Below are 16,667 nucleotides of genomic sequence, written 5' to 3'. Positions count from 1 at the left end.
ACGAGCTATATGTGTCTGATAATAAGGGAGATCAGGGGCAATTCTGACTTGTCAGGCAACACTGACACCATTTTTTAATCAGCTGAGTATCTCTGTTGTCTATGAGAGATAAGTGCTGCAGCATAGCGGATGATGCCAGATGTAGGTGTAGAGGGGATGAGTTGTTGTGAAAGACAGTCTTATTGTGGTGTTAAAAACTGATTTTATTGAATTTTGATGATCTTCACGGTCTTTCAGTCTGGAAGTTTTAAGTGAAGACAATACCGGTCGTGAAAGCCTACATTGTATGAATTTTGATGATGATTTTGGCCTATGTTTAAACTGAGGTGAACATTTCAATACTTCTTTAATGGAAACAGCTACAAAGTATGTCTTCTTGTGCATCTTTTAGCATGGGTTTTCTCACATTTCCAGCATTAGCAAAGGCATTAAAGTGTGGTCTCTGCACGTTGTCTGAGTGGGGTAATATTGACAGATGAATATAGGGCAATGTCAGCAGTGTGTCGATATTTCTCCCTGCTATAAACTTCAGGAAGAACATTGTTTGTACTTAAGTAAGGTCTAATAACAAATTTCAAGTAGCAATGACAAGAAAAAGGAAATTAGAGATAACTAAATGGTCTGAGAAACCCCTCTTGTTTTTATTTTTGCTGTCAGAATTTTATAGTAAGAAAACATACCAAACAGACGAGGTTTTGTATGTCCTATAATAAGACTTTATCTCGAAACAACATGTTGTCATAGATTAACAGTTCTAACATTTCTCTTTTTAAATCTCAGCTGGAATTCAGTCAGTGTGGGCTGTAATGATAAACTAAACAGCCCTCAGTCAAAGAGCAAAATCTGTCAGTCGGTGTCCATTCAACCCGAGGGCAGTCCAGCTACAGAGTAGCTAACACCTGTTCAAAGCAGCAGCACAGGAAACAGAGCCAGGGGTGGACTCTCCGAAGATAAGCAGCATTGAGTGCAACCAACCAGTGACCTCAGGGAATCTTATAGAGGTAGCACAGATGCATCTGTAAGATGATCGTGAGCCTGTGGTCTTAGCTGGCTACATATATCCTCTGTATCCCTAGGCTAGCAATATTGTTCTCAATGAGTTTCCATTTTTTAAAACTAATTTTTTAATAACTTTATAAATTATTGTACATATTAATATTTCAAAAGGAATTAACATTTAGAAACCTGATATAAAATTCCTTTGTCTTGTATCTGAGGTGCCTTCTGCCATATGAATGAAAAGTCAGTACTTTATAACATTACACTGTTAATGGATATTTGTTTAAGCCACATGAAATTATTATTGTTGTTGCAGCTTCTTCTTCCTTTTTTTTCACTTATTCTTCTTAGTTATGGTGGTGCAGTCCTTGTGTACAGCCAAATGACAAATACTTCTGTGGAGTACTTTTATAATCTTATTATTTCTGTGGATAAATAATAATTATTGGAACTAGCTGGTCATTTGAGAATTACGCAAGTAACCATGAGTCCTGTGATCCACACTGCGTGGGCACATGGCTACCTATATAATTCAGAATTGACCAGCTAAATCGACAAAATATTTATAATGATGTAACTCATGTCAGTGAACCGGAGTTCGTCTTAGAACACATCCTGAGCTCAAAGACAATGAGGTATCATGAACAGAACAGAACAATCTCCTCCATGACAACTGGCATGGATTTGGAAAGCACAGGTCATGTGAAACTCAACTCGGCCTTCTCTCGCATGACATCTTGAAAGCCGTGGATCAAGGCAGTAAGGTAGATGCAGTATTTCTCATCTTACGAAAAGCATTTGACTTAGTACCAAACCTACATTTGTTGCCAAAACTACGATTATATGGCATACCAGACAAAATATGTCACTGGATTGAGTATTGATGTCAGGAAGAATTCTACTCACAATTGGCAAAATTCTTGTTTATTAAAACACGGCAGGTTTCTGGCTTTAAGCCACATCATCAGGTGAACCTAAGTGCTAAAAAGCAAAGTACAGTGTCAACACTTTTTACAAATATTAAAATTAGTAAAGGAATTTCTAAAACATACTCACAATGTTAAAAAGATCATAGGCATACCATCACTCCTAGTCAAAAGTTACTACTCAGAGAAGGTTGGATTGGCGATTAAGAATTGTCACTGCTAACATGATTATTGGCGACACGTGCGAATTACTGTGTGGAAAGTATCAGGTGTGACAGCAGGGCAGCACAGTGCAAGGCAAAGCAAAAGCTGCCCGCACGAATGACAGAGAGAGACCAGCTGGCTGATGGAACGGAAGCTATCGGTGTGGACGGTGTGACGTCATAGATTTACATCTAGTAGTGCTGGGTCACAACCTTTACGAGCGAGAATACTACAGAATTTTATTACCTACTAGCAACTAATCATGCAACAAAGTTAGCCAGGATGCTGTGGTACTTTGATTTCAACTGGTTATTCAAAGTGAATTGTGTGTTTTCTTTTGTATTTCTAAAGATTTTCACTTCCTCTGAAATATTCAAAATATGGCTGTTATCTTTTTTTGAGGTATTTTAAAATTTTGATTGAAGTATACTAAAAAATAGAAATTCTTTCCCATGGTGCATTAGAGGCAGATTTTATAATGCTTAGACCAGCCGAGCAGACAAGGGAATGGTCTATTTTTTGTTGAATACCATATCTGGGTGCAGTATCCAAAAAAATTGGCAGTCGTACGAGATCCAAAGGCATTATTGCAGTGTATTTTACATTTTTCAGTTCCAGGCAGAAAACTCTGGCACGAGAAAAAAACTGTGGTGAATAAATATAATTGAGCAGGCGTATACTGCATTACATGCAATGAGTGCCCTAAAAAATAGGGCAAACTCGTAGGTCATTTCGAGTAAGATTCCAGAAGTACTTTAACTTAAATAATCCCTGCTCTGCATCAACAGTGCACTTAATGTGAAGAGGGGCACAGTGTCACAAGCCCTTCAGAAAATTTAAAAATACCTCATAAAAAAGAAAACAGCTATGTTTTGAATTTAGCAGAGGAAGTGAAAATATTTAGACATAAAAAAGAAAATGCATAGTTCATGTTGAATAGCCAGTTGGAATTAAAGTACCATATCATCCTGGCTAACTTTGATTGTTTGTATGATTAGGTGCTAATAGGTAATAACATTTTGTACTATTCTTGCTTGTAAAGGTAGCGACCAAGCACTCCTAGTCATAAGTATACTACGTCACACCGTCCACATGGATAGCTTCCGTTCCGCCAGCCAGCTAGTCTCTCTTTGTCAATTATGCGGGCTGCTTTTGCCTTGACCTGCACTGAGCTGTCATACTGGTAAGACTCTGCCACCTGATTCCTTATTGTAGTTTATGTGTACTGCGACTAACCATTTAGCAGACACTTCTTACTCACCAATCTAGCCTCTTTTTTTAAAAAAATTATCATCTGCTCACTATAAAATATATTTTCTCTTTTAGATGCAGGCAAATTTTAATGAATGGGGCACATCTACTTTACCTTTCGCTCGCCATAACATTGACGACATTCTCTGAATAGTAACCTTTGCCTAGGAGAGATGGGTGTGCCTATGATATTTTAATGCTGTGGGTAAGTTTTAGACATTCTATTTTTTATTTAGACATTCTATTTTTTCTGATCTTAATATCTGTAAAAAGTGGTGACACTGTACTTTGTTTTTACAATGTAAGTGTACCAATGATGTGCCTTAAAGCCATGAAACCAGTCATGTTTTAATAAACAACAATTTTACCAGCTGCGGCTGGAATTCTTCCTGACTTCATGCGTTTCAACAGATGCAGTTGCCCAGAGTGTAAAATTGTTTGGGATTGAGGATTTTTTGGTAGTATATTAATGATATTGCAGTCAACATTAATTGTAAACTGAGACTTTTGTAGAGGACACATTTAGCTTCTACAAAGTACAGTCTGAACAAAGTGGTACAAATATTCTGCAGGCCTTCATATAAGATTTCAAAGTAGTGCAGTGATTGGCAGCTTCCAATAAATGTTCAAAAATGTAAAATTGTGCACTTTACAAAACAAAAAATATGCAAATGAGACTGTTACAAATCACTCATGTGCCCCAGTGTAGAATAATGCTCAAGTGTTTGGGATCCATACCAGATATGATTAGCAGAGGATATTGAACATACACAGAAAAGGGCAGCACGAATAGTAATACATTTGTTTCACCCACGGTAGAGTGTCACTGACGATGAGATGTGGAAAGAACTGAACTGGCTGAGTCTTGAAGAGCTACAGGAACTATCCTGAGAAAGTTTAGTGACCAAGTTTCAAGAACCTGCTTTAAATAATGACTCTTGGAATATTCTACAACCCCTATGGTTCACTCACATAGGGATTGTGAGGGCAAGATTAGATTGATTACAGCTCACACAGTGGCATTTAAGGAATCATTTTCCCCGTGCTACATATGTGTATGGAATGGGAAAAGGCCCTAATAACTAGTACAGTGGAATGTAGCCTCTGATATGCACTTTACAATGGTTCACACAGTATATATGAAGATGTGCCAGTCCTTGTATGGAATCAGCACAGTAAGATGGGTGAAGATATACCAAATTGGCAGAAGGCAGCTATGGTGTTTGGACGTGCCCGTGATCACTCGTTGAAAAATTTTCCATATTGGATGGTGTATCAGCACCAACAGTTGAACACTTGTACAAAGAATGGTGTATCACTTGCAGCCATGTACACAGGACAAGGAGAGTGGTCATGAAAAGATCCTAGCTGACAGGGATGGGAGACAAATATCATGTCTTTTCATTGTCAGTTTGTGTCAAACCCAACAGGTATTCCTTCTGTTAGTGAGTGCAGAGACACCTGGACCACTTCACTAGTGAGCGTTGTGAAGGGGACCACACGCGATGAGCATTTGTAATTTTTTAAATGGTGCAAGCTGCTGACTGTACTCAGAACTGAATGAAGTGTACAACCTCTACTACATGATGGATGTATTTCAATGTGGAGGTAGTTCTACGATGTTTTAGGGTTGAGACCAGACAGCAAGGTCATCAGTCTCATCGGACTAGGGAAGGATGGGGAAGGAAGTCGGCTGTGCCCTTTCAAAGGAAGCATCCTGGCATTTGCCTGGAGTGATTTAGGGAAATTACGGAAAACCTAAATCAGCATGGCCGGATGCGGGATTGAGCCATCGTCCTCCAGAATGCGAGTCCAGTGTGCTAACCCCTGCGCCACCTCACTCAGTCAATGTTTTAGGGATAACCTTCATACCACAACTTGAGCTCAATCATTTGGGTTACCACAAAATGACCAGGGTGGTTATTAGGTCGGTATAGAAGTTTGTGGCATTTTTGTTTACTCATTGGTATTTCAGCAGCTATGGGTTTATTCATTAATGGTTATTTTTAATTTGTGGTACACTGTTGCTGTTTGAGCTTATGTAATGTCGTTTGGCATTCGGAGATAGTGAGTGGAGCTGTGGACACAACAAAATGGAGTGACAAATGGAGAAATCAGGACATTTCTGAAATATTCTTCAGTAGAGAGGTAACAGCTGTGGAGGCAGTCAGACATTTTTGTGCCCTGTATGGTGGACAGACAATAGCAAGAAAATGGTTTTCTCATTTTAAGGAGGATCATTTTGACATTAGTGAGTCTCCACATTCAGGAAGATATTTTGGAGTTTGATGAAGATCATTTAATCACATTAATCCTTGGCAGTCTACCTCAGTATACTCAAGAACCATCAAATGTGATGAACTGTGTGAACCATTGTGCGACATTTGCATCGCAGTGAGGAAAGTTCAAAAATTGGATGTGCGGGTACCACACGCTCTAAGCAAAAATCACAAAAATCAGCAGGTGCTTGTATGTGGATCTCTGCTTACATGTCATCAATTGGCTCATGAACAACGCCAACCATTCACATCCTGTATGGTGTTTTTATACCTTGACAATGTTGGCTGGAATACTCTCTTTCAAATTCTAAAGGTGGCAGGGGTAAAACATGCGTAGTGAAAGGCTATTTACAATTTATACAGAAACCAGATGGCAGTTATAAGAGTCGAGGGACATGAAAGGGAAGCCATCGTTGGGAAGGGAGTGAGACAGGGTTGTAGCCTTTCCCCAATGTTATTCAGTCTGTATATTGAGGAAGCAGTAAAGGAAACAAAAGAAAAATTCGGAGTAGGTATTAAAATCCATGGAGAAGAACTAAAAACTTTGAGGTTCGCCGATGACATTGTAATTCTGTCAGAGACAGCAAAGGACTTCGAAGAGCATCTGAACGGAATGGACAGTGTCTTGAAAGGAGGATATAACATGAACATCAACAAAAGCAAAACGAGGATAATGGAATGTAGAGGAATTAAGTCAGGTGATACTGAGGGAATTAGATTAGGAAATGAGACACTTAAAGTAGTGAAGGAGTTTTGCTAACTGATGATGGTTGAAGTAAAGAGGATATAAAATGTAGGCTGACAATGGCAAGGAAAGCGTTTCTGAAGAAGAGAAATTTGTTAACATGGAGGATAGGTTTAAGTGTCAGGAAGTCGTTTCTGAAAGTATTTGTATGGAGTGTAGCCACATTTGGAAGTGAAACATGGACAATAACTAGTTTGGACAAGAAGAGAATAGAAGCTTTCGAAATGTAGTGCTACAGAAGAATGCTGAAGATTAGATGGGAAGATCACATTACTAATGAGGAGGTATTGAACAGAATTGGGGAGAAGAGGAGTTTGTGGCACAACTTGACAAGAAGAAGGGACCGGTTGGTAGGACATGTTCTGAGGCATCAAGGGATCACACATTTAGCATTGGAGGGCAGTGTGGAGGGTAAAAATCGTAGAGGGAGACCAAGAGATGAATACAGTAAGCAGATTCAGAAGGATGTAGGTTGCAGTAAGTACTGGGAGATGAAGAAGCTTGCACAGGATAGAGTAGCATGGAGAGCTGCATCAAACCAGTCTCAGGACTGAAGACCACAACAACAAGAAAAAGAAATGAATGGTTGAGCTAAGACAAAGCAGTAACTCCTGTTCAAAGGTTTGTGTACATCCACAAAAGGTAATGTTTTGCACCTGGTGGTACAGAAACAGTGTTATAGTCTTACCCTCCCACACATCAAAATTAAATTTTCCAGCCTCTTCATTAGTTTCAAAAGCTTTGAGAGGTGTAAGATATACAAAAAATAAACCTTTTTTACTTATATTCATTTTCTCATTGTTGGCTGCAGTCACATCTTGGGGTAGATTCTTGAGGCTGACATAATAATGTTTGAAGATTTGACTGCTGCACAACCTGGGCCGTATGGATCCTCCCCTCCACCACCAACTTTTCTGAACTGGACAGACAGGAGTTATCCTTACACTATATTCTCTGCTCCCGAAATTGTCGTGCCCTCAAACTACAGTAACTTACTCTTCTCTTACCCTTCACCCAACAGTTCCTGCTCTTGCGTCCTGTCACCTCCTACCTTTTGACATCCCCTCATCCTTGTGTGCTGCCTTTTGCCAGTGTACTAACTCATCCTTTTCACTTTTCTGCTGTTCTCCTTTTCCACTCCCCGATTTTTTTCCCCACACCTCACCTGCAGACACTGTTCCTGGCTGGCCCTAGTCCCTGCATGCGCCACCACACAGTGCTCCTCTCTCTCCTCACCCATACCCTGCCATCCTTCCCTCTTGCCCATCCCACTCCAGATTGCTGTTCACATGGCATTTGCATTCCAGTCAGAGATGCTGATGGTAGCCGGTCATGTGTGCACGAGATGTGCTTGCTTGTGTGAATGTGTGTGTGTGTGTGTGTGTGTGTGTGTGTGTGTGTTTGTGTTTGTGTGTTTCCTTTGGTGAAGAAGACTTTTGCCAGAAGCTATAATGTGGAACAGTCATTTCTTTGTGCCTGTCTGCAACTCAATGGGTCATCTTTATGGTGAATAGTGATCTATCCTTTTCCTAACACTGTTGGTATTCCTGTCTGGAGTTTCCACTGTCTGATGCCCCAATGAGGAATTTAACCAAAGTATTTGAAGGGTGTACATAAGCCAGAGATGGTTGTACATTATACTGAGGGTCTTCCTCATCGAATGAGTTTGGAGTACTCATTCAGGTTACCATGAACATGAACCAAAATTTTTATTTCAATATTTTTGGTGAAAAATGTTGGCCTTTCTTCTACATCATCCAAGATGACTAAACCTGTGTACAAACAGCTGCAGGAATACATTGCTGATTTCATGACCCTATTGTACCTCGAGTAAATCAGCCAAACTGAATACAGAAGTATGTCTCTGGGATAAGAAATCAGGCTCACATTGAGGCATACAGACAGTCGTTTTTCCGTTCTTTTGTTTGTGAATGAAACGGAAAGGAAATGAGTAGTAGTGGTGCAGGGTACCCTCTGCCATGCACTGTATGCACGCTTGTGGAATACGCATGACGACTTTTTACGACTATTTAGAAGAGTGTGTGAAATATAGCAGTCAACATTGCCGCAATTTGGTAGCTATATGAGATCTAACTATCAATGACTCGGTATGAAATACCTGAGAAACATGTGGACTGTCTTCTTCACTGAACTGAGACCAGTACAAGGTTCTTGGTGGCACTACAAAATATTACTTGTATGTCTCTGATGACTAAATTTTGATAGGATGTGCTTATCAACTTACATTTGCAATATGTTTCCATTTCCTTAGGCACAGTCTGCTTGCTAGCTACTGTCTGGTCTCTTTATCCACACAGTTTTGCCTTTTCAGGCAAGCCAGACTGCCCGTGGTCAGTCTTCCAGCTACAGCCACAACACCTGAGTGTAGGTAGACATGAGATTAATATGTGGAAATCACACAACTCCTGTTCCTGTCCTCTTTGAAAAGTGGGACACATGGATAAAAAAGTGACGCACTGGTGCTGCTGTTCACAGTATGGTCTCAGCTCTCTCTGAGACTACAGATGTGTGTGTAAGTTGCATTTGTGTGTGTGTGTGTGTGTGTGTGTGTGTGTGTGTGTGTGTGTGTGTGTGTGTTTGTATGTGTGTCTACTGCTGACAAAGGGCTTAATGGCTGAAAGCTTTAATTGTGTGAATCTTTTTATTGTGCCTATCGCGACTCAGCATCTCCGCTATATGGTGTGTAGCAACTTTCCTTCTCTGGTATTGTTAGATTCCATCCTGGATTTTCCATTGTTAAATTTATACTGAAGTTTGATATCATAAAGGTCTATTAATGGTGAAGTTTACAAATTTCTATCTGATCCCCCAACAAAGATATTGCAGGCCACAAAATGAAAAAATTTTAAAAATCCATTTTTTTGGATAGTGTATTTTTTAAGTGTACACTGCTCAACATTGATACTCTAGAAAAAGTAACTATATTATTCAGTGTAATAGCAGAAAAAATGTTTAAGTTGAGAAATTAATCAAAACATCTGTCCAAAAATTGAGTTTTTTTAATTTGTGGCTGATAACTTTGAACTATTAAAAATATATTAAAGAATACATTCAGCTAAGTGATAATGATGTTAATTTGTAGCCCAGAGTATGTTGAAGTAAGTGCATTTCATCTGAAAAGCTTTCGACAATCCACTACTGAATAATTGTAAAAAAAATGTAGATGCTTTAAAAAAAAAAAGGAAAAAAACCGCACGCAGCCTGGAACAAATATGGCTGCCATTTCAAAATATTAAACAATTTAATATATATATATATATATATATATATATATATATATATATATGTTTTTTGGACTACTAAAGTATGTGGAATTCACCCAGCAAATATAAAATTTTTCGGAAATAATCAAGCAACCTATAATTGTTTTCTTGGACCACTTGGTATGGATTGACCCTTAAGCCCTTGTGAGTTCAACTCGATTTCTAAACTGAAGGAAACACTTCACGGCATTAGCTTCAGAACTGCTACAAATTTGTCAGGCAATAGACCCATCGCTCGAACTGTCAACACAACTGGCACTGCTAAGAGTATCCTACGACTTCCATGTCGTTTGCAACAGGATATACACAATACTGGTGACTACTTTGAAACACGTATCTATTTTGTTTGAGCTGTAAATAAATAGTTGTCACCCTCGTACATTCAACAACCTCTGTTAGTAATTTTTTACACAAGTACCACACTATTCAGCAACATTCTAAGATAGGATACACAAATGTTTTATATGCAGTGTCCTTTGTAGGCTGACTACATTTTCCCAGTATCCTGCCAATGAAGCAGTCTGCCACCTACTTTATGTATGACTAAGCCTATGTGATTGTTACATTGCATAAACCTACAAATTGGTACACTCAAGTAACTGCTTCAGTTGACTGTTTCTAATTGTGAATCATTGATATTGTAGGCATAGGATATCACACTTTTTCATATTGTGATGTGCATAACTATACCGTTCTGCACATGTTAAACAAGTTGCCAGTCTTTGCACCCCTTTGAAGTGTTATCTTATTAGATTAGATTAGGTTTTCATTACATAGATCTGTGCTGAGGAGATCCTTGTGGATGTGGAACATGTCTTTTTTTAACTGAAATAACAATACTAATAGTATGAATATACACAATTCATCATTTGTTTCTATTAAAAAAATTCATCAATGGAGTAGAAGGAGTTGGACTCTAGAAATTATTTCAGACTCCTTTTAAACTGATCTTTATTTGTAATTAAATTTTTTGTGTTTGCTGCCAAATTATTGAAGATGAGTGTTCCTGAGTAGTGGACACCTTTTTGAACTAAAGTAAGTGCTTTTAAGTCCTTGTGCAGACCATTTTTGTTCCTGGTATTGTATGTATGAACTGAGCTGTTTGTTGGAAAAAAAAGATATATTATTTAGGACAAATTTCATTAAGGAGTAAATATACTGAGAGGCAGTAGTTAGTATACCCAGTTCTTTGAAGAGGTTTCTACATAATGTCTGTGAATTTACTCCACAAATAATACGTATTACACGCGTTTGGACTCTGAAAACTTTTGTTTGACTTGAAGAGTTACCCCAAAATATTATACCATATGACATGGAATAAAAGTAGGCAAAGTATGCAGGTCTTTCATTTTTATGTCACCTATGTCAGCTTCACTCAAATTGCAAATACAGATTTGTTAAGGCGTTTCTCCAGTTCTGTGGTGTTATCTGATTGGATATCTGTGCACCATCTTTCAGGGAATGTTTCATAATAGATAACTACATCATCTGTGAAAAGTCTGAGGTTAGTTTAATATTTTCTGTCAGGTCACCAATATGGAGCTTTCCACTGTTAAATTTCGTTTCAAAATGCTGTAGAAAGAGAACCACTGCTCAGAATGACATCAAATTTGAACTGAATATTATTGAGGCAGGGGAAAAGGTCATGGATCAAGAGAACAGTTTATCAAAAATTTTACCAACCAATAGACGGTGCTGTAAGTGTCAGAATATGCACATCAATAGACATGTTGTTTGCGGTTGTTTCTCAGTTTGCGTTCGAGACCCTCAACATTACTGTCTCCGTGAAAGATCACACACTGTTGGCCAAGATCTTTTGCAAGGACAGTGACAGTGTGCCAGCAGTGCTGCAGAAGTTCTGGACACTCAAGGGTATGAAAAATTGCACTGGTGCAATGTCTGCTAAGTGTCTGGAGAAAATGATCACAAAATTCAAAAAGACTGGTTCTCTTCATGTGCACTGTGTCAGAGGGAACAAAACAGTTGATCCAACAGCTGTCGAAGATGTGGCCACAGCATTGTAGAAGGGGTGGTGTTGTAATGTGCTAACATGCACTGCATGGGGAATTGCCCAAACATTGGTCATGCTGGCGAGCGTGGTGCATAAAATTCTTCGGAATATCCTGCATTGCTGTCCGTACAAAATCACCTGTGTTCAGAAGTTGCTTCCTGCTAACCTTCCAGCAAGACAAACGCCCACTCTGGAATTTCTTGCTCACACGGAAGTGGACAGTGAATGGCCATGAAACATTCTGTGATCAGATGAAGCCCGTTCCATTGCCAAGAACATGCCAACATGCAGAACTACAGAATTGGGCAAGAGAAAATCTGCACACTTATCAGCCAGTACCAATTCATTCTGCAAAGGTGGCTGTGTAGTGCCGATTGACAGCATCATTTATACTAGGGCCATATTTTTTTGAGGAGATGAGTCCTATGGTCCTGTTACCTGTACCATCACTGGTAAACATTATGAGAATCTTTTGCACATCAACGTCATTCCAACCCTGCAAGAGTGTGGGTGTGTGTATAGGATCATTTTTATGTAAGATGGCAATCCTCTGCAAATCCCACAGCCAGTGATGCAGCTGCTATAGAGGCATTTTGGATGTGCTAGAATTATCAGCCTTCATTTCTCTACACTCTGACCACCTGTGACTTCTAGTTGTGGGATTACCTGAAAGATTGTGTTCAGTGTTCCAGTCACAAACATAGCCAGATTGAAGATATGCATGGGGCAATGCATTCTGAACCTGATCTCTGAGACACTTCAATCTGTTGTGGAACAAGCTATTTCTCGATTTCAACCTGTGGCAGAAAATAGTGGACGGTATATTGACCAGGTCTTGTGCCAGTCTCACAAAAATGAGAAACAAATGTCATTTCGCTTTTCAAACAATTTTTTTTCCCCAGGACAACTAAAACCCGATGTCATTTTGCTTTTTATGTGGTTTTTTGCTTCAGGAAGAGTGTAATATAAAATCTGAAACCACTGCTGTCATATTGTGGTTCATTTGTCATTTGTAGCCAACCCATTTACATTAAGGCACTTAACAGTGCCATCTGTTGATAGAATTTTCATTATTTTTTGTTGTATGACATTTCCCCCTGTGTCAATAATGTGCTATTTAGATTTGACCAATTCTGAACAGTGTTTCTCTTTCCACAGCATTTTGAAACTGACACTTAACTATGGATATCTTGTACAACATGAACAACAAGAGTTCCAAAACTACCTGGGGCATGCCTCAAGTTACTACTGCTTATATTGATGACCATCCAAAGTAGCATTCTGCATCCTCACTTCTAAGAAATTGTCAGCCCAATCACACATTTTGTTTGATATACACATATTAATCATACTTACGTTAGTAAAAGTTTATGTGGTACCAAGCCAGATGCGTTTGGAATGCTTGATCCACAGCTTTAAAGATGTCATGTAATGAAAGTGGATACTGAGTTTGCGCAATCATTGCTGTCTCTGTAGAATCAGAAAGAAATGCTGTTCTTCCAAGGAACCTTGTTTAAGTTTAGCGATTTTTGCTGTTTTTATCAGTGCCAGAGCAGCCTCTTTGTGAATGTGGTCTCTTTTGTAGCAGTACTTAAGATAGCAATAGTATCTTGTGGATGAGGCAACCTTTAATTACTGTGCACCACTGGATTTTTAGAAATGCAGTATTTGCTGTTGAACTGCTCCTAATGTCTGTCATCGTCATCTTCTTCCTTTTCTTGCAGGTAGAACCTTCCAACTTGAATGATGGCAGGACTCTGGAAGACGGTTGGGCAGCTGTTCTTGGAAGAGATGATGAACCAAATGGCAGAAAGTGTGTTCAAGAACATGGACCCTGAACAGGCCAGGGTTTGCCGACTGCTCTGGAGATTGAGAGCTGCGATTGCCAGGATAAGTCTTACCGGGAGGCAAATCGAGTGCTTCATGCAGCAATTGGCCCTTTTCTTAAATAATGACAAGGCCAACTTGGGCCAAGGTTTGCAGATGATTGTTGAATCGGTGATGGTGGCAAGGAACCTATTTGAAGGGTATGGAGAGGTTCTGGACCTGATTGATGAAATTAAGAGAGAGTGGGATCATTACCAAGCTAGAAATGGACTTCAGTGTGTTGAAATCTGAAGGGTCTGTACTCATTCAATGAGAAACTTGATTCATTCCATAGTCTACCAATTCATTTTTGTATCCATGAATCCTGTTCGTAAATAAAAAAATCAGAAGGAACTAACTTAACTTATTTTTGGAGCATGAATTGATTTAAGAGCAAACCACATTCTCTTCAGATTCCAGTAATTGAATTGACATCTGAATCAGTCTTTCTTTATTGTTTGTTTCTTTTATTCCATGTGTACACAGAGTCTGCGCATCAATCCTGGATTCAGCAATGTTAGTCGTAGAGAGTGGCCAGATGCCATGCCTGTCGCCACCCCTTCCCCTCCTCTGAGACAGTGTTTGTTAACCCATTGGTTTATATCTAGTGTTACCCATGCGAATGTGTGAGAGTGTTTTTGAACTGTTCATGAATATTGTAAGTGAGGTAGCATATGTTACGAGTCTGGCATTACTTAGATGTGGGAAACTGCATAAAAGCCACATCCAGGCTGGCTGGCACTGTGAGTCTCACCATTAATTTGCCAGGCAGATTCGATCCAAAACTGGTGCATCTCCCTGAAACCCAGAAGTGACACTCTAATACATGTGGCTATTTTGGCGGGTGGAGATCGAAATCAGTGCAGATAGTATCTAAATGAAATGGAAAAAAAGTCAGCTTCTGAAATATGGGTCTCATGTTTGCAATAATGTCTAGAGAGCAACATACTGTTATAACTTATTTGGCTCTACTGAACTGGGTACTATTGAATTAATAATACTTTTATACAAATGTTTTTGGTCAAATTGTAACAGGTGACAGTGGGTCTACAATTGATTATTTTGAGATTGGGAACCAATGGTCAGAAATGCATATCTATTGTGTTACGGACATCCGTAGCATACAGTGCCTAACAACAGTATAGCTCATAGTAACTGTTCAAAGTGATGAGCGCCAGTCTCAATGCGTGCAAAACAATGGTGCATAAGGTTATGCCACCCTCTCTCAAAGATGTGTGGTGTTTGTTGTAGCAAGAGACAAGCAGCTCGGACCATAGTGAGCAGGTCTTTATCCATTTCTATGGCAGTTTCATACATCAGTGTCTTAATGTAACCCCAGAGGATAAAAATACAGGGGTGTGAGACGTGGCAGTCATGCTGGCCTTGGGAGAGGATCTGCCCTTCCAGTCCAGCGATGAGGGTGCATGTTACCGTATTTACTCAAATCTAAGCCGCACCTGAAATTTGAGACTTGAAATTCAAGGGGAGAGAAAAGTTTTAGGCCACACCTCCAAATCGAAACAAAGTTGGTCCATAGTAATATGAGGCACAATTTAGGTTGAATGAATGATGATACAGCTACAGTAGTTTGGTTCGAGTCTTAAGCTTAGCAATTAAGCTTTACCAGGTAGCCATTGCTATGCGTCACGTGCTCCGTCCGTATTTATACGGGTACCCTTCCTTTTTCATGGACTTCGTCTGGTTTGAATTGATTTGCTTATTTTTCTTTGATCTGATAAGTGTCGTTCTCTTTGTTATAGGCGTTTACATCACTATAAGCTGAAAATGCATTATTTTACTGTGTCATGCATTGTTTGTCGCATTCTGATAATGAGTGTTTACGACCAGCTCGCGGCATGGTTTGCTTTTGTGTGCGTTACTGCCGCCTTTTCTGGAGAGGGGGGGCGGGGGGGGGGGGGGGGGGGGAGGGGGAAACGGACCGTCTCATCAGCAAAACAATGGCAAGAAACTGCTTTTTGTTTTCTTTGCTGCTTTCTTTGATAATGATCAGCAAGAACCAAATAATAAGCTGCATATGATAGAAGATGTTCTGAATGAGAGTTTAGCGAAAAATTTTCTCCGTTTAAAAATCTTTGCAGACACCTCTTTCGTACATTACATTCTGCACAGAAATTAGAGTCGTCTTAGATTTAAAAACCTAGTCAATTGCTGTGCTTCATTTCTGACTGTATCACTATTAGGCATAAGAATAATATGAATGTAAACGTGACATGATATGTATATTCTTCTGCATTTGATGTCTCACTCTAGTTTCATAGTTTATTAGGCAGACAGGATTTAAAGGAGATAGCAGCAAACATGAAAGAATACATGGCAAAATGTTTATATTCGTATTCTTATGGTGAAGAGAATACTGCATGTGATTCACAATTCATAAAAGTTCCTATTTGCAACCATCTCTTCTCACATGTAGGAAGAAAATTCAGAACGTGGAGTTGGCCATATTGACAAACATCCCAGTCAGTCTTGCCAGTTGGATTTTCGTAGTACATTGAAATGCTGCCACATTCGAAGATGAACAATACGGCATTTGTGTTTACTTCGTTGGATACTGTATGAAAACGCAATGGTCGAAACTCGGGGCGGAGAAAAAAGCTCGTCTTCCACCTTTTTTTAAATTTGCTGACGCAGAGGTTTTGGCTCTAGTATTTATCTTTCTGCCTGCAAAGCATGCCTGTGTAGCGCTACATATATTCAACGGCAGAAGTTAGTTGTGGTGGCACCTACCAACATTTTTCAGAACTTCTGCTTACTTTGCACTCGATTCTAAGCCGCAGGCGTTTTTTTGGATTACAAAAACCAGAAAAAAAGTGTGGCTTAGATTCGAGTAAATATGGTATTCAGGTGCTCGTGGACATTAACACCAAAGTGGGTTTGTGCACCACCGTGTTTAAACCACATCTTGTCACATACAGCAAGAGGTCCAGACTCCAAGAACTGTGGTAGCATATCTCACAGGAATAGCACGTAACCGGGACCAGTGAAATGGGGAGGCAGCAAATAAGTTCCTTATTACATTATCTTGGACAGTGCCGGTCCATATGTTGACAGAGAATCATTGGGGGTGGCCACCTATGTGGA

The 16,667-nt window shown here is 39.5% G+C and overlaps 1 long non-coding RNA gene across 1 annotated transcript in view; it reads left to right on the top strand.

The window, feature by feature from the left end:
- Positions 1–13,923, top strand: part of LOC126291752 (uncharacterized) — a 57,723-nt gene extending 43,800 nt beyond the window's left edge. Inside the window, exons 2-3 of the long non-coding RNA XR_007551860.1 lie at positions 781–1,001; positions 13,424–13,923. This is a non-coding gene — a long non-coding RNA (uncharacterized LOC126291752). The remainder of the gene's footprint in view (positions 1–780; positions 1,002–13,423) is intronic.
- The last annotated feature ends 2,744 nt before the right edge of the window (positions 13,924–16,667 follow it).

Source organism: Schistocerca gregaria, chromosome 9 (assembly GCF_023897955.1).
Source record: "Schistocerca gregaria isolate iqSchGreg1 chromosome 9, iqSchGreg1.2, whole genome shotgun sequence".
In the NCBI taxonomy this organism is placed as follows: domain Eukaryota; kingdom Metazoa; phylum Arthropoda; class Insecta; order Orthoptera; family Acrididae; genus Schistocerca; species Schistocerca gregaria.
This window is presented reverse-complemented; position numbering and strand designations above follow the sequence as displayed.